Source organism: Balaenoptera musculus, chromosome 9 (assembly GCF_009873245.2).
Source record: "Balaenoptera musculus isolate JJ_BM4_2016_0621 chromosome 9, mBalMus1.pri.v3, whole genome shotgun sequence".
NCBI lineage: Eukaryota > Metazoa > Chordata > Mammalia > Artiodactyla > Balaenopteridae > Balaenoptera > Balaenoptera musculus.
Window position 1 is genome coordinate 40888906 of NC_045793.1, and position 18498 is coordinate 40907403.

Below are 18498 nucleotides of genomic sequence, written 5' to 3' on the forward strand. Positions count from 1 at the left end.
GAGGAAATACATACCCTCATCATTAATTAGTAGTGGTCTTTACTTATTTAACTAATTAAACAACTTTTCAAGGAAGAAGAATAAACTTGCTTTTATAAATCTAAGAATCTCTACATTTGCTTTTTAAAGAGTCAGTTTTGTCTATTGCCCCCCTAAAACACTCTCATTTATCCTTTCATATACACTATCACCTATAGAGCAAGGATCCAAAGTTTGAGGACAAAATCAGAGTCACAAAGTTTGAGGCTTGGGTAGCTGCATTTTTTAAATTTCCATCGATTTCAAAGCCTTGGTTAGCAACCATGATAAATAATTTTTTGTCTTTCCTCATTATTGATGTTATTCAGTCACTAATTGCCATAGACAATGTTTGTGTCCCTTCACAATTCATATGTTGAAACCTAACCTCCCATGTAATGGTATTTGGAGGTGGAGCCTTTGGGAGATGATGAGGTTATGAGGTCAGAGCCCTCATGACGGGGATTAGTGCCCTTATAAGAGAGACCCCAGAGAGCTCCCTTTCCCTTTCTGCCATGGGAAGACAGCAAGAAGATGACTGTTTATGAACTAGGAAGCGGGCTCTCAACAGACACAGTATCTGCTAATGCCTTAATCTTGGACTTCTAGTCTCCAGAACTGTGAGAAATAAATGTTTACTGTCTAACCCACTCAGTCTATGGTATCATGTTATAGCAGCCTGAAAGGACGCAGATACTAAATGAAAAGTGGTCAGAGCTGCCACTGTCACTGAAAGGTACACATTCATGTCAGTTCTGGATCACCTCAGAAGCCTCTGCTATCATTCTCCTTCTCTTGGTTTCAATCTGACTTTTTGCCAATATCCATATAACTGACATAATAATCTTCCTAGAACACCACATTGACCACATTACTCACGGGTGAAGAACCTACCATGGCTTACTACGATATCAAGTTCCTTTTTTTTAAATTTAAACTCAAGAATCCCTAAAATAATCCCATAATTCTTTATCCTTGCCTCTAATGTCAATCTCCCTAGTGTGTCATATAACAAAAATTCAATTCTGTTTATATTTTATTTAGTTTAATAAGGTCTTCTTATGATTTATAATGCAACATTCTGTTTGTGTGTAACGTATTATATAATTAGTACCAGACACTTAAGGGGTTGACTTCCAAGTGTTGCCATAAAGGCCACCTTGGAGAATATTAGGAAAACAAGCACTTCATGACCTAAGTGTCAGGAGATCAGAATTCTAGCTTCAGCTTCAATGCTAACTAATTACATGACCTTGGGAAGATCATTTTATTTCTTTAAGTCTCTGCTTTGTCATTTGCAAATGCAAGACTTGAATTCAATTATCTCTCAGGTCCTTGTAACTCTAATGCTTTATGAGGCTCTTACCTCTCACAGAGAAGGGTGAACTAATGACTAAAAATAAATAGCATTAGCTTACAAGTTCATAATTTTATAGAAAATAGGCATTTGAAGCAATCTAATAAGCTAAATGATACTGTATTTAACAGATACATAGATAACATTTATTCTTATAGGGATTTTTATTTGTTTCTTCTTTTTGTCATTTGTGCAAAAAGTGTTTTGGCTTTTGCTTATGATCTAAAGCAGTCCACCTCTGACTGCTGTGTCTGCTTTACACAAACTCTACTATTTCCAAACAATTCCAATTGCTTTGAATCTGCTCACATCCAGTCACAATAAAGATAAAGCTGTGATAATATTTCTAAAAATAAGTTAAAATTATCTGAGAAGCCAAAAAGCAATAACCATAATAGAGATTGCTTCATCTGGCGAAAAATGAAGGGAACTGATGCAGATTTCCTGCTTCTTGGTCATTTTTACCTCCAAACTTTGCTCATACTCTCACCCACCCTGTATCGTGCTATCAGTCCAAATCCATTAGTTCTTTCAAGGTCAGACTCAAAATTCACTTCACTAGCCCTTCCCTCCTATCATACCTTTATTCCTCATGAGATAGTGGCCAGGCTTAGCTTCACTTTACTCCCTACCCATTTATGAACTCTCTCTCCCACTTTAAACATCTACATCAAGGTACCATCATCTTTGCTCTCCTAGCTGCTCAGGAAGCACATCCAGATGTGCCCACTCCAACTTTTCATCCTCCACCCTAATATTCTACACCAAGTTTTAGCTATATCCTGGCCTGTTCTTTTGGATTACCAATATATTAAAGCAAAAAATATTGATGATTAAATGCTAGCATATATAGATGGGAATAAAAATATATTTATTAAATTCCAAAGTTAATCCACACTATGGAAACATTTGATAACATGAAAAAAGGAAAAAAATAGACTTCTGCATAGTAGAGTTAACTTTATCATATATCGGTCTGACTGGAGGTTAAGCCTTCCATCAAAATAGAGAATGATCTATATAATTCTTCTGATTGCTAGATAGAAGACAGAGAAAACATTCCAGATAATGTTAATAGCCAAGTTGCATAGGAGGAAGAAGGAAGCTTTTTGAGAGACAGTAAATGGTAGTAGTTAAGGGCACCAGTTCTGGATTCATGCTGCCCAAGCTCAAACCCCTCTGCCAATTGCCAGTACGAAGACCTTGAACAAATTACTCCCCATCTCTGTGCCCACGTCTCCCAACAATACAACAGAGATAGCACTAGCCCCTGCTTCATGGAGTTTTTGTGAAGACTAAATTGTTCACACATATATAATGTGTATAGAATAGATTAGTGTTTCCAATGATTGTTGCTATTGTCAAGAGATCCCTCAGTTAAACATGTAAAGCAGCAAATTAAGAACAGAAAGAGCTGGTAACGAAACCTGCACTCAAAGTGTGAGTTTTACAAATTGCAAGTAAAACCACTGAGAATTTTCAGCCATCAGTCAAGCAATCCTGATTCAAGCAGGGAAAACACATTATGAAGAACCTTGTGGAACACAAAAGAGGATCATCGCATACACAAAGATTTCAAAGAAAGAAGGCCCAGAATAGATCCAGAAGAGCACATCCCCTTAGCATCCATTTCTTTAGTTGCCATTAATACTGGAGCAATACTGTGCATCATAGTGGAGTTTTCCACATGTACATATAAAATATAATGTTTAAGTTTATTAAGTAGTTTTATATTAATTAAATACAGGTCATCTATGTGGGTTCAGCTCCTCCCCTAGTTATACTTAATGTTGTTTTTATAGAACAACATAAGAATACCTAAGTAGATATTTTTACCTCGTGATCCAAGTGTCTGGAGCAGCTGCGATGCTGGATCAGGGGATGGACAGGCCAGGCAAGAAGCTCTTCTTCCACAAAGGTGCCTGAAGGAGGCCTATTCCTTGCTGTGCTGCAAATTCAAGTAGGCAGTTCGTCTGAAGTGTCCTGTTAATTATTACAGAGGCATGTGAAGGCTTACCTTAAAGGAATGGGTTCAATCATTTTACACAGTCCACCTCCCTCCTTTCCAGACTACTGTATATGTGCATCTCCAGTATACGGAGACAGCCAGCTTCTTGCCTTCTTTCTCTTGTTCTTCCCAAGGCTGCTCCTTATCCTCCTCTCCTCCTAGTGAACTAATACTATGTCTTCTTCCCAAGAGCTGCCTTTCTTTCTCTAGTCAACATGTCATGTGACCCCTTGCTTTCTGTTTCCCCTACCCATTACACAGCAGTTCTCTGTAACTTCCATTCTCTAACCTTTTTGCACATTATTTTCCTTTCTATATCGTTGCTCCCTTTATTTTTAACAAGCTCTGTGCCAGATTACTAGTGTCAGTTATTAACCTCAAGAAAAATGTGTTCAGGAGAATCCCCTGGCAGTCCAGTGGTTAGGACTCTGAGCTCTCACTGCCGAGGGCCCAGGTTTGATCCCTGGTCAGGGAACTGAAATCCCACAAGTTGAGTGGCGTGGCCAAAAAGAAAAAAGAGAAAAAAAAAAACGTGTTCCCTCTCTTCATTCTATTTGGTGGCGCAGTGGTTGAGAATCTGCCTGCCAATGCAGGGGACACGGGTTCGAGCCCTGGTCTGGGAAGATCCCACATGCCGCGGAGCAACTAGGCCCGTGAGCCACAACTACTGAGCCTGCGCATCTGGAGCGTGTGCTCCGCAACAAGAGAGGCCGCGATAGTGAGGGGCCCACGCACCGCGATGAAGAGTGGCTCCCGCTTGCCACAACTAGAGAAAGCCCTCGCACAGAAACAAAGACCCAACACAGCCAAAAAATAAATAAATAATTAAAGGTGCTAATAATTAAAAAAAAAAGAAAAGTTAGCATAATCTTGATGATTTAACAATAGTGCTGACAACATACATGTGTTAATTAAATGGCAAACCTCAATTTTTGTCAGATGTAGGGTATAATAACCTTATTTTTATCTTTGCTTCTTTACAGCAAGTATTCTGAGCTGATACTAGGAAAGTCCATCCTCAACACACTGATCCCTCCAGCTGACTTAAGAAAGGATAGTGATGATGTAGCTTGCCAACAATACCCCTGGAAATTTGACTATTCTTGTCTGATGACAATAAGAATGATGAGACATTAGTCCCTAGGAAAGAGATTTTTCCTTTACTGAGGCTGGTCGGGGCTGTCAACTACCATATCTGAGCACAGTATTAAAGTTTCATGACCTTCAGTGGTCAAGGAAAAGTTTATCTGAAAAGGAGTAACAGAGGCACAATTCCAGGTTAGTATCTAGGAAGTAAACATGTTTACTCCGTAAACAGGATACAACTCAAGAGGAAAATTCCAGTACCTTATTATAAAAGCCATGGACATATGTTTTTATTATAGGCAAAATTATATATGGAGAACTCCCAGGCTCTCCATATTTTACCTGCCTCAATAGCCAGGAGACATAGGAAATGCTGTGATTGCCCTTGGTGAAGATATCTATCTGACCAGGAAAGACAGCACAAACAAAACCACAGGGTGGGCAGCAAGCCCAACAAGCCAAGGGACCCACCCCGGTAAAAAGCAATGATCTGACCTGATCAGCAGGCAGAACACAACCATAGTCAATCTCTGTTCTAATTTTTATCACCATGGATTGGTTTCACCTGTTCTTGAATTTCTTATTAATGGAATTATCAATATGTATTCTTGTGCCTGGGTAGCAACATAAAATTTTTGAGCTGTGTGCATCAGTAATATTCTTTTTTGTTGCTGAGTAGTATTCCACCGTATGGATGTCGTATAATGTACCTATTCAACAAGCAAGTTGCTGGATATGGCTAATGTACAGAATTTATGTGGGGATGGTTGAGAAATGGAGAGTACATCTCAAAATAAACCTGAAAAGAAAGACAGGACCAAAATCACGACACGTGGCTTACTGAGGAGTTTGGACTTTACCTTAAGGGCAATAGGACTTGGACTTTACCTTAAGGAGTTTTAAGGGGTAGGGATAATCAGACACCAAAATCCAGATTATCACTAATGGGAAATCTCAATCTCTAATCAATAATTACTTAGAATTCACCTCAAGGTCTGAGTCTTATAACTGTCAACCAGAGTACATGCACTCCCTCTAATATCCTTCATTTTCATATTCAGCTAAGATATTTTGGGCATCTACTATGTCAGGCTCTCTGTTAGGAAATGTCACGTACATGACAGTTCTTAAGATTCCTGCCATCCTCATTGCCCCATGATTACATGTGCATGATCCACCTCTACCACACAGCTTGGCCACTTGAGTCTGCTCTGCATTTTCCAGTTGCCTTGTGATAATGGGAGGATTTGACCCTGCTCATTCTTTTTGGAGGAAAACATAAATTGGTGATTGGAATTACAGCTAAAAGCAGGTCTCCCCACAGTACAGACGCATTGTTTCTGCAGCTCAGAGGTATTAGTGTTAAAGCATTTCACGCTCAATCTCGTATGAGCTGGTGCCAGTTGGACAACCAGTTGGCAACTGTTGGTTGGATGGCCAGTTGTGGCAGTTTTCTGGAATATCTGATGGAAAGATTTTTCTGAGTCTTTTGATGGGACTAGAGCCAAGAATACATTCATACAACATACCCTGGACCCTATTTGTTACAGGTAGCTCCAACATAAAAAATAGAAAAAGAACAAGGGACATCAATTTCTAAAAGTTTTGAAAAGATCCAAAATCATTTGCTTGTTTTATCCTCCTCCATTTAAAACTGATTTTCTTGAGTACAACCGTTTAAGAAAATAAAATTTTAGTAAATATAACTGTTTTAATACAGGGAAAAAAAACTGCTCACTTATAGAGCACTACATGCTTCATAAAATGCTTTGTGAGTCGAGTTTTATGTAAGGGAATTTGGAATGCAGGTTGGCAAGTGATGCCAGACATTGTAGAGAGAAAAGAAAGAGAAATAGTAATGCCTGAGGAAAACAACGGAAAGGACATCTCTGTCCCCTGGCCCGAGATGAGAAAGGTGAGTTATTTGCCAGCAGTGGGCCTCCTGGAATTCAGGAAACAAAGAATACAATGAAGGTGGGCTAAGCTCAGGGATCCCAGAGGAAACTAAATGCAGATTTCTTGGCAAGAAGGAGAAGCTGAGACTACGAATGCTGACAGACTGGAAGTGACCCCCATGGCAAAGGCTTCTGATGGGCAACTGAGGACAGAAAGACTCACCAGCCAAGCCTTCAATGGTCATGAGGCAGGTGAACATTTGGAAGACTGACTGTTTTGCTGGATTCTCAGTTGTTTCTTCTTAGTCTTCAGATAAAATATGTGCATGTGTGATATGTGTGGAGCAGTATAATTTCAGGATATAATTTATAGTTTGCCTTACATTCCCTTTCTCTTCCTTTGCTTTTAAAGGCTCCATGTTTGGTTGCTTCAGGAGAAGTTCATGGCAGGGCAATCTGTTCTTTCTTTTCATAAGCTTAGCACTGTGGGAGGAATGAGGTTTGAAAAGAAAAAGATGGCCCCAGGCTGAATTATGAGCCTTTGGACTGGGAGTGGTACTATAATCCATGGTCACACAAAACTTCAAGGAAACTGGATCCTATGTGGGTCTTCTGGATTGACCAGAGCCCCATGATCCAAGAATTGCATGGGAAAGGCAGAGCCACCTAATTGAAAGAGTAAGGCATGCTGGCAGGAGAGGTACTTCTCTGGTTCCACTTTCTTTCATTCTCCAAGCAGTCCAAATCTTCAGGCCAATAGTAAGGGACAGAAAGAGTATCCATACAACAGACTACCACTGTCCCCAGCCAAGTTGACAGGTGAGGAAGTACAACTGGGTTTTCAGTGCGGGTGGATGGGAAGTTCAGGCAGGCCCATGTGAATTCTCAGTTGCTTGGTTGATTATCACTGAACATCACCCATGTTCTTTGCCCAACAGCTTTTAGACTTCAAAGATAAATTTAGTCCTTTTACAGTTAAAAAAGTATTTCCCTCATCATTTTATATATTATTTGCAGCATGAAACTATCAGACCTGACCTTCCCCCCAAAATGAAATTGTAAAACAATATAAACCTCTAGCTTCGTTCACTGATCCAACAGTGATCAACCTCTAGTTTTGGATCCAACCTCTAGTTTTGTTCACTGATCCAACTCTACTCTTCAACAGTCTGTAACAATCTCCTTTAACCTGGAAGAAGTTTCTCTCACCTCAAATCCCAATGGACTTCAGCTTTGAAAACAGAACCCATAAAGTCCTCCCACAAACTTCTCTAGACAAAGGAGCAGGAGCTCTTACTATTTTCTTGAATGGAGAAGAAAAAGGAGGTTGTTTTTTTTTTCATTATAAAATTATTGTAAGATAAAGGCTCAACCTCAGGGCAACTGGGAGCAGGATAGGTACAGTTTCATCACTCCTTAAATGTTAATTCTTTTGGGTCTGACAACTGTATTCGAGGCTTCTCTCCTTTTTTGGGCTGAAAGTATGTAGAGCCACCTATGTTCTAGCTAACATTTTAAAAAATTTACTCTCTTAATAATGGGCGTTTCAGTTATACCCATGGTAGAAAGATGATGAGTGACCACTAAGGTCTATCTGAAACTTTGGTAGTGTATATGAAGCTTGGGGAGGGGACACTCAAAGATGGCTACAGTCACATTTCCCTCCAGCCCAGCAGGAAAAGATTTGAAACAGTATAATTCCGTTTCCCTCAGAGGAGAGGCAGCAGTTACACACGTAATCTCAAGAGCCAAACTTTGTGAGTGGGAAACCTGGCTCTATCAGGATTATATGACTTTGGATAAGGTTCCTGACCCCTCTGTGCCTCAGATTCCTCACCAGCAGAGTGAGAATACTAACAGTATATGTTTCAAGTGTTGTTGGGATGATTAAGTTAAAATGTATAGACATCCATACGACAGACAGCAAGAAAGGGAAAACTGAGAGGAAAGGACACTCCTTCCCAGAAGTTTCACACACCACTTGTGTTTATGTTCCATTCACCAGAATGTAGTCACAGGGACACATTCTGTAGTCAAGGAGATATGACCTTTATTCTGAGAATCCATGAACTAAAATGTGCAGGGTTGCATCTCTGAGAGAAAAGGAGAATAAATATTGGAGAAATATTTGGAAATAGCACTTTCTACCAGAGGCATCTATTGAAAGACTGAATTTGTGGATGGAGATTCACACCTGCTACATAAGGTTATTTTGTCTCTTTCAACAGCCTATACTGAGGTCTTGCAAGATGTGTGAGGTGAAGAATGTTGTTCTTCTCCAGGATGTAAGTAGTTCCACATGGTTGGGAGAAGATAAGCTAAGGAAGAAGATATTCCTAAATTTAGAAATCTTGCCTCCTACAAAAGAGTCTGAGCAAAGTAAGAGTTACCCAAGAATAATTTCATTTGATTAGCTAGCTTATGAATTGGACAGGGCAAGCATTATAATCCTGAGTTTATACATGAAGAAAATTGAAGCTGATTGAGGTTTCTGTGTTCACACAACTGTTCAATGACAAAACCTGGTCTCTTGTCCATGACTTCTGACCACAAAAACAAGCAATCTTTTCATTAAACCAAGTTTAGTTTTATTATGTAACTAAATACTGAATCACTATTCACAGCACTTTTCACAAGGAGAAATGGCTCTGAGCAAAGTAGTGTTCTTGATAAAGTTTTATTTTAGGAGCTGGGCATCTGAATTCTGTTTTCAACCCTACTATTACTTAGTTTGTGACTTGGACAAGTAAGTAATATTTGTGTGCTTGACTTACCAGATTGAAAAATGTGAAAACTTTGTAACTTTACTCTTAGTTCTATGTTATGTGTCAGCAACTACAGTATAAGCTATTCCCAGGCAAGAATCTAGCCTCCATGTAACAGACAGAGAACCACCTGTCACTGAGCATACGAAAATAACTCTATAATATGTGACCTGTTGGACTAGGTGACCTCTAAGGTTTTATGGAAAAATGTTGGGATACCCCTGAGGCATCCAGAAGCACTCAGTAACTGACTGGTAAATAAGGAAAAGCACCTCTGATTTACACTGCTTGGTGAATAAATCATTTGATACTTGTGGCAAGTGAACCAAAAGGATATTGAGATAGTCTAAGAAGCAAGGTGAATCAGAAAAAAGTCTGGAAAAAAATTATTTTTTAATGAATTTAACCACTGGTAATTAGGATTGGCAGTATAAATTAGCATAAACACACTGTCCAAATGGTAATGCAACTAGAACATTGTTATAAATTCTTAACGCACTCTTTAAGAATAGAAAATGACAACTCATCAAAGAACAATTCATCAGGGTTTACCCAGCACTGACCTGAGCGCTTCATTGCTCTGATCTGTGGAGCCCATTTCAATATACTAGGCAAAATGCTTCGAGTGGAGAAAAGAGAATTTTCATATAGTAATAGTCTGGATTAGTAGGTTTCAAAACTTCTTGGTGGAAGAAAATTGTCCCATTTTTCAAAGGGATTAGTAGGCAGAAATCTAATATAAGAACAGTAAAAATAGCAATAACTAATACTGAATATTACTATGTGGCAGGTGCTGATATAAATATATGTGTCAATTTATTTAAACCTCACAGCAGCACCCAGATATTGGTAATATTATCCCCAGTTTGCACCAGATGAAGAAAGTTTGTAATAGGGAGGTTAAGTAAATTGTGAAGATCTCCCGAGTTGTAATGGAAGAAGCCAGGTTTCTATGAACAAGTCTGCCCCTGAGCCCAGTTACACTCTTTGCTTTTATATGTAAAAAAAACAGATGTATCAGAGCTGTTCTGGTTAGAAGTGAATGGGTATGATGGACCACTCCCCAAGGGCTGCCTACTGGTCTAAATGAAACCTACCTTCAGAACATCTCATATATGGATATCTGGAAAAGTACCTGTGATGCTGTCTTTGGATTTACAAGACAGAAGTCTCTCCCTTTATAACTTAATATTTTTAAATACATTTGAACCCTTTGTATTTGATTTTTCAGAGTCAGATCTAAGATACAGTCATGTCTGAATGAGACAACAATCAATTTTTTGAAGTCTCCAATCTAGAGCAGAGGTACAGAAGTAGACAGTAGATTCCCCATAATGACAGTAAATGTCAGGGCAACTACATGTAACTACAATAGGTGTCATATGATTGTAATGACCTCATAGAACTCTAGCCTTTATATATCCAAGAGGTGACCAACAACCATGGTGGTTAGAGAAATGTGTTAAAGAAGCAAAAGCTATAGTTTTCATTTCTACGTGGTAGGTAACTCAACTTTAGTCTGTTTCTAGGCCAGTACTTGCCTCTTTAATCAGAGTGAACTTCCTTGCAAGTGTAAGGTCCTTTTCTCTTTCTGAGGTCCTTTCTCTGTCACACAAAGTAGAATGTATCCCCCAATCACCGTTTTGCGATAAATGCAAGTGACCAAGATAGACAAGATGAGAGTATGACCAACAAACCATCACCAAAATTCAACTACCCTGGGAGACACACACCCAAGCATATCACCCTGACTATACATCAGGGTATGTATATCATTGTATGATATTTTTTATTCAAAAGACAGCATAATTTTGTATCTACAGGAACACAGACCTCATAGAATAGTAAAGAAACTTCCATGTGTTTTTAAAATTCCTTTTTATAATTCAACTCAGTAAATGTTAATCTAGCCCCCTCTCTGTTCTTAGCACCAGTGACACTAAGCTGACAGTGACACGGTATCACCCTGTCAGTATAATCTTAATCATCTTTGCTCATTTGTAAACCTTTATCTGTCAACCATTCGTCTCTTATTATGGGTGAAAATTTTCATCCTTAAATACTTCTCCCTCAGCAGTGAACAACTCCAGTGCCTCTCCTGACCTGGCAACAGTAGGGAGGAAGTACTACTCATTTCAGCATCACAGAAGCAGCCTCAGAGGGCAACGAGTTTCCAGGATAGGCTTAGGCAGGGTTTACCCAGTGGAAGTTTATTCAACTTCACTAGTGGTTGTGAAGAATTATTGAGCCATATCCACACATGATAATCCTCATCTTGCTTTGGTCCGTGTATTATAGAGGTTTTACCAGCAGGATGAATTGGCTGTTCCAGAAAAAAATAAAATAAAAAAATCCTCTACTCTGACAATGGTGTATAAATGGGACAGATCTGATAGGTCAATGGTAGGAAGGAAGATCTTTTCCATATTTAAATCTGAAATTTTCTAGTTTCTACTAGAGAAATGGGCAGAAAGGTGGAATATATGCACTGGATAGAAAATGAGATTTCTAGTTCTAGGCATCAGTCCTTTACAAGAAGTTCCAATTATTAATAATCTTTTCAAAAAACATAAACAAAGAACATACATCAATTTATAATAGCACCAAATTTGGCTTGAGATTTTGAAAGCCTATTATTTAGATATGCAACTGGATAACTACTTTTCCTGCTGTGATCAGAGATTATAAAATATGCAAGTGTGAGATTGCTAAGCTTCACTAATTACCTTGTCTTACATTCAATCTTACTTTGTTTTTGTTTTTTGGGGGGTTTTTTTTTGTTGTTTGTTCTTTTACACAGATGCACGTACAGCCCTTTGGTGAAGTATGACTAGCACAATATCAAGAGTTCATACTGGAAAGTATAATTGATAACAATAATTTAGTAGCACTTTTACAAAAAAATTGATAAAACTGCTGTACAACTCTAGAATGCACAGAAGTTATGCAATTTAGTAGTCATTTACAAAGGAACATAAAAAATAAAGTACCCATTTTTCCCAAGAGAAATGGAAATGCAATTTCCCAAGCAAAATCTATTCATGTTGGGATTTTTATTAGCTTTCTGTAATGGAAAGGCTATTAAATATATATTGTTTTGTGCTTCTGAATAGTTTTCACATCTTCTTAAGTGAAGACAAGATCAGTATTGCATTATGAAAAGTACCATTCACGCAATGTAAGCACCAGTTCACAATGCAACAGCCTGGAAAAGGCAAAATAAATTCCAAAATCTAAACAGGGCAAATGTGTTAAAATGAATGATAGCTTTATTACTTACTCCATAGATACCACGTAAAAGAACAAAACTCTGAGATTTGAAGCTAGCTTTTACTGAAAAGATCTTTAAAGCCATTTGTGTGAAAATGCAATGACACCTAGTGGCAGATTCAGCTCATCACTACTCTATACTCACCAAGAGAACTTTGGGCCCACTACCATTTTAAGACATTCTCAAAATAGGAAAATAAATCTGGCATTCGGGGTCAACATGAAAGATGGAAAGATAGTTTACTGCCACTGAAAGGACGAGCTTTCATTTAATAGTCAAGGTTGACAAAATGAGAATAAGACAGCATTTTGAGAGAGGGAGGGTACTGCTCTCCATCCTTCATATTCCTGTGTTGATACTCCACATGGACCTGAACAGAAATGTTTTAGAGTCAATTCCATCATTTCAAAGAGGACAATTTAATGAATCAAATCTTGTTTAGTGTCTATTCTGGTAACATACAAAAATGTCTGCTTATACAAAATGATGGGCAAAAGTTTGGTCTTGATCCAGCCCTACCCTAGTGAACCAAGGTGCTTCAGCTCCAAGTTCCCTATAAATTGTTCCTCTCTTCTCTAAAGAGCTAATCCAGATCAGGGTCTCTGAAAACATTTATTGAGAACTTACAGTCAGGTTAAGGATCCTTTCTTCATAGGTGCCTTTTAGACACCATGGCTTAAATGGACAATTTCTCTCCTCAAAAGTATATAATACATGAAATATTTAGGCCAACTTAAACTCCCAAGGACTTCTCCACAGGTTGTGTCACAAACTAAAAAGTTCTGGGCTACTCGTGGAAGAATGGTTGAGAAAGCGATTTCATTAAAAGCAACATTCCCATTGAGCTGTACTTCGTTCTTAATTTCAGTCAACAAAGATACATTAAATACCTGCTAAGCCCCAGGCACTGTATTAGACCTAGGTGAGCAAAGTCAAATAAGTCAGAACTTTTGACCTTGGGACTTCTCCAGTCTGGTGGATCGTGAGATCAGGGAGCACATCAATGCTAGGGCAAAGGTAACCACTGGGTTCTTTTTATGAGAGTGGCCTGTGAGAAGGGGAGATGTTACCTAACCCAGATTGGGCAGGAAGGGGGGCAGGAAGTAATAATAATGAGAAAAGTCTTCCCTGACCAGATAGCATTGGTGCCGACTTTTTTTTTTTTTTTTAATTTCTATTGGAGTATAGTTGATTTACAATGTTGTGTTGGTTTCAGGTGTACAGCAAAGTGAATCAGTTATACATATACATATATCCATTCTTTTTTAGATCCTATTCCTATATAGGTCATTACAGAGTATTGAGCAGAGTTCCCTGTGCTATACAGTAGGTCCTTATTAGTTATCTACTTTAGTAGTGTGTATATGTCAATCCCAATCTCCCAATTTATCCCTGCCCCTCTTATCCCCTGGTAACTAAGTTTTTTAATAGGGCAGAAATAGATGAAGAAATGCAGGGTGGTGGAGAGAGGGCAGAACTTAGGTGGAAGGAATGGAAGGTAGAAAATAAGCGGGGGAGATCATGGCACATTACCTAAAAAGCAAATCATTCAACATAAATTTTACACTAAAGGTAATCAGTTACCTTCGAAGGATTTTAAGAAAGAAAGTGATAATATTTAATTGGAATTTTAGAAATATCACTCCCCGTAGAGAATGACTCAGGGGCTCTATGAGACCTGCTAAAGTCGTGGAAGACTGTGTGGGAAGCAAAGTTCACTGGATTCTGTGGGGAAACTCAATTCCACCTAATTTAATCAAAGTTGGCTAATCAGACTCAGGATCTATACAGCTTGGACGGAGAATCTCACAAATTAGCAGATTAGCCATTTTTAGCAATCAAGAAACTCAGTCATTTTGCAAATGTTGAAAACTATTAAGCTTACTTCCTCCTACCTAACAACAAGAAAACTTAAGAAGGAAAACAAGAAAATAATAAAACTGACAGTGGCAAGAGTTCTTCTGAAAGTTTTCCTGATGCTTCACCGCTCCCAAACAGGTTGGCCATCAGTCCTATTAGAACTAGCTTCTCTAAGAAGTACAAGAAGAGCAGTAAAATGCAGATCAAGAGAGGAAGTGCACAGCTTGGGGAGCGTTTTTAAGACTAACATGCAGTCTAATCTCTCCATGGGTGGGCTGGTGGGTTTTGTCGCTTTAGGAAAATGGCAGAACAAGCTCTTGGAACCCTTACTCTCTTCCAGATTCCATTCAGAGTTGGGATGCCCTAACCTTCCCTTGAAGCACAGTCCAAACAGCCTCACAGAGCAAAATCAAAGCAATGAGTACAGAGCTGATTCAACGACTGAAAGGTTTTCAGAAGGAGAATTTTGATTTCATTCCTTATATGTTTTGTATACAAAGGAGGAAAGGAGGGAAGGAGGGACCACTACATAATATGTAGGCAAGGAAATAGCTACCAGGATGACTGATAACTGAGGCTGCTACAGTTTTCAAGACAAGAAATGATGTGGGTCTAAACAAAGGCAGTGGGAATAGAGTAGGAAAATGTGACCAGTTTAGAAATACTAAGGAAACTGAATAAGACTTGCCGACCAGTTGGATGCGGAATACAGGGGAATGGAAAAATCTGGGATAATCCCCACATTTCTGGCTTAGAAGGCTAAGTCGCGATGCCATCCACCAAGCTTGAAAATGTAGGAGGAGCAAAGATAGGTGGAGGGAGTGAAAAAGAGAGGGAATTAAATTTTATTCAAGTAAGGCTACATTTTCTGTGGAACATCAGTGAACTGCCCATCAGGCTATCGTTTGTTTGTTTGTTTTCTGCTACTGAGTTGTCTTTATATATTTTTTTATTAATCTCTTATCAGATACATGATTTGCAAATATTTTCTCTCATTCTATAGGCTGCTTTTTAATTTTGTTGATGGTTTCCCTTACTGTGCAAAAGTTTTTGGTTTGATATAGTCCCATTTGTTTATTTTTGCTTTTGTTGCCTTTGCTTTTCTTGTCAAAAAAAGATTTTTTTAATAATAAACAAACTACCTCAGTTACGCCCCTACGTTATTCCCTCTTTCCAAATTTATTTTCTTTACTTCATACTCACCTCTTAATGGGGACTTAACTTTCCAGGATGGCATCTCCTTAGCACTTGACTATACACATTCACTCATGCATGCACATAGCTCCTCTCTGGAATGCTATTCAAAGGAGCTCTTTTGTTCTACTGTGGCCTGGGGTTTGCATAAAACAATCTCTAAGAAACAGAATCAGGCACAATCAGCGTTCCTTCCATTTATGGTCCAAGGAGCGCATCCAAACCCTTAACACACTTGGATTGCCATGAAACAGATGGCAAAAAAAAACCAAAAAACAGAAGGCCTTAAAACCATACTAATTTATGTAATGTTTTTGGCAATGAGGAGTCATTTGTTGTTTTAAGAAGAAAACAGACATGATAAGAGAAAGATATCAGAGAAAATTTGGGAGAAGTGTGGAGAGGTACTGAGATGGTTGAAGACAAGATATTATTAGGAGGCTATCTAACTAAACTAGTTGAGAAATGAGGAAAGTCAAATGAGGGGAATGGCAGAGTAAATGGAGGAAGAAGAAAGAAATCTCAAAGTTAGTTCTGACATACTATAAGCTAGACTTATTGATTGGCTCCTGGGGCTGTGAGAAATAGGAGTCAAAGATGGCAAAGTTTCCAGGAGGATGACTTCAAAGTAATTCTATTAAGAGGGTGAAAGTGCAGAAGAGGGGAGAAAGTTTACCAGAGAATAGTAGTTAGTTATGTGACGTTTGAGAGGCATTAGGGCCAACTAGATGAAGGCAATAATTGGCAGCTCAGACGAGGTCTGGGCTGGAGATATAGGTTTGTGGAAATCAGCATAGTTGAGGCCATGGCAATAAATAAGAGGATGAGAAAAGTAAAAAACCAAGAACTTATCCTGTTCTTTTGAAAAAACAATATTTACAAGCTCCTGAAAGGAAAAGAAACCTAAAAGGAGACTGATAAAAAAAAAAACAGTAAAAAAAAAAAAAAAAATCAAGAGGAAAAAGCGAAAATGTAGTGATTCAGAAGCCAAAGGATGCTTTGTCATGGTAAATGCCACAGAAGTCCTAGAGGATAACAGCTGAAAAGAAGCCATTAGATAGGGCAGGTAGGAGGTTGTCAGTAACCTTTGAGAAGCTAGCTTCTGTAGAGTGATGGATGGGAATAAGAATCCCCTGCAAGTTGAGGAAGACTGAAGAAGTGAGTATTGAGTTTTCTTTCAAATTTGGGGACAAAGAATGGGACAATATTGAGCAACAGAGGGACTCAAGATCCAGGAAAGCTGTAATAATTCTCAGTATGTGGACATTTTTATACAGGACAAGCTGGTTAAGGCCAGTGAAGAGGAAAATTCTGAAGATACGAGAGAGCCAGGAAATAACACTAGCTCCTAGGAAGAGTCGATGTGGGTCGACTCTGTTACCCTTACCCTCTTAAGGGTAACAGAACTCTCATTTTATATCCTGATTTTCCGCTTAGTCTCTTGCCAGTCTCCCAATATTTTCAGAGGAAGAAGCTCAGCTTGCTGATGTTAGGAGCCCAGGATAAATACTTTTAAAAAAACAATAGTTAGCCTTTTTCAGGCAGTCATTTTTTTATAATCTCTTCAGACACACAACCCACTATTTTTGCAATGCCCAGCAATCTAGGTCCCCAAAGCAAGGTGTTTAGTGGCAGATACTTGCTGTTTCAGAGCAGGGCACCTCTCCAGTGCCCTCCCTCCTCTACTTCTCACCAGGCCTTTTATTTACAGCTCTCTCTGTCTCTCTCTCAAATGCTTTAGGAATAAAGCACTCTCTCATTAAGTCTCTCTTCACTTACTGCAGGATTTATCCCAGCTACTACTAATAAACTGGTGTGATTTATGACAAGTGGTTTACTTTCACCCATTACAGGCATCTAAGGCTAACTCTGAAAACTCTCCAAACACTGATTCAAATGTTACTGAAGCTGAGCCCCTCTCTGTTCCCAATTATTTCACAGAATACCTTAGAGAGAAGGAAGTTCTGAAGGCAGCTGAAGGTTCCCCTTCACACAGAGCACAAAGCTTCCCTCTAAGAGACACTTACATCACCCCACTCTTGGAATAGGCTTCAACTCTTTTGTCTTTCTTTTAATATATACATATCTCAAATTCATGTTCAACCTTCCATGCATCTGTTTACAAGCAAGTCATGATATCTACTCTAGAATATGTTTTCTAAATGCCTTAAGCAGATAAGTTCTCACATCAACGAGATTTTAGGTGTAGCCACCGCCTCAAGGTAGGTGGATGGCCTGGCTGACTTGTAAATTCTTTTCCCATCTTGCATAACTAACTGTACTCTTGAGAGACCCTGAGATGAGCTTCTAGGTGTTTAGTTCAGGTCTCTGTATTTCATCTTTAGTCACTTCCATCACCCAAACTGGGGCCATATTTTCAGTGCTAGTGAAGTGGGGGAAACTGCTGGAAGAGCAAGTTTGGGGAGGAAGGGCCAAGTGAGGTTCAGGATGGAGTCAGATAATCTTACTCTGAATCTTACGGTAAAATTTAGGGTTAGAGGTAACACTTCCTATGCTGCAAGTGAACCCCTTTCTTATTTCAGCAGGGATCCCTGATGCTTGCCAGATGGGGGAAATGGCTCAGATAACAATATATCTATTTTCTCCAAATTGGCACTCAGCAGTCCTAATGTCAGGACCTGTCATAAATGACAAAGATTAGTACTGGTTTTTTAAGGATTAACATCAAAAAATAGCTCCAAGCCTTAAACATTCTCACTTGCAACCAGAAACATAGAGGAGATGGAAACAAATGGTGATGAGATTTTAGGTGATAAGTTCTCATCCATGATATGAGAATAAATGGGTTCCATTTAATCAAGTGAACAGTTGTTTCTTAGCTCATTTTTCCTTTTATTCAGCTTTCAAGCTAATACAAATGTTACGGAGGAAGCTAGGAACAGGGCAAAAAAATTAACAGTAAATCTGAGCCATGTAAACACAGGGAGGTAAGATTCGGTGTGATCAACAAAAGAGAAGAAGTGGAATTCCCATAAAAAGTTACCATTATAAAAAATACTTTAGGAAAAAAAATGGTTCTCCTT

At 38.8% G+C, this 18498-nt stretch overlaps 1 long non-coding RNA gene across 1 annotated transcript in view; it reads right to left on the minus strand.

Moving 5' to 3' along the window:
- Positions 1 to 3217: 3217 nt before the first annotated feature.
- LOC118901087 overlaps positions 3218 to 18498 on the minus strand; it is a 44933-nt gene continuing 29652 nt past the window's right edge. Inside the window, exon 4 of the long non-coding RNA XR_005021289.1 lies at positions 3218 to 3358. This is a non-coding gene — a long non-coding RNA (uncharacterized LOC118901087). The remainder of the gene's footprint in view (positions 3359 to 18498) is intronic.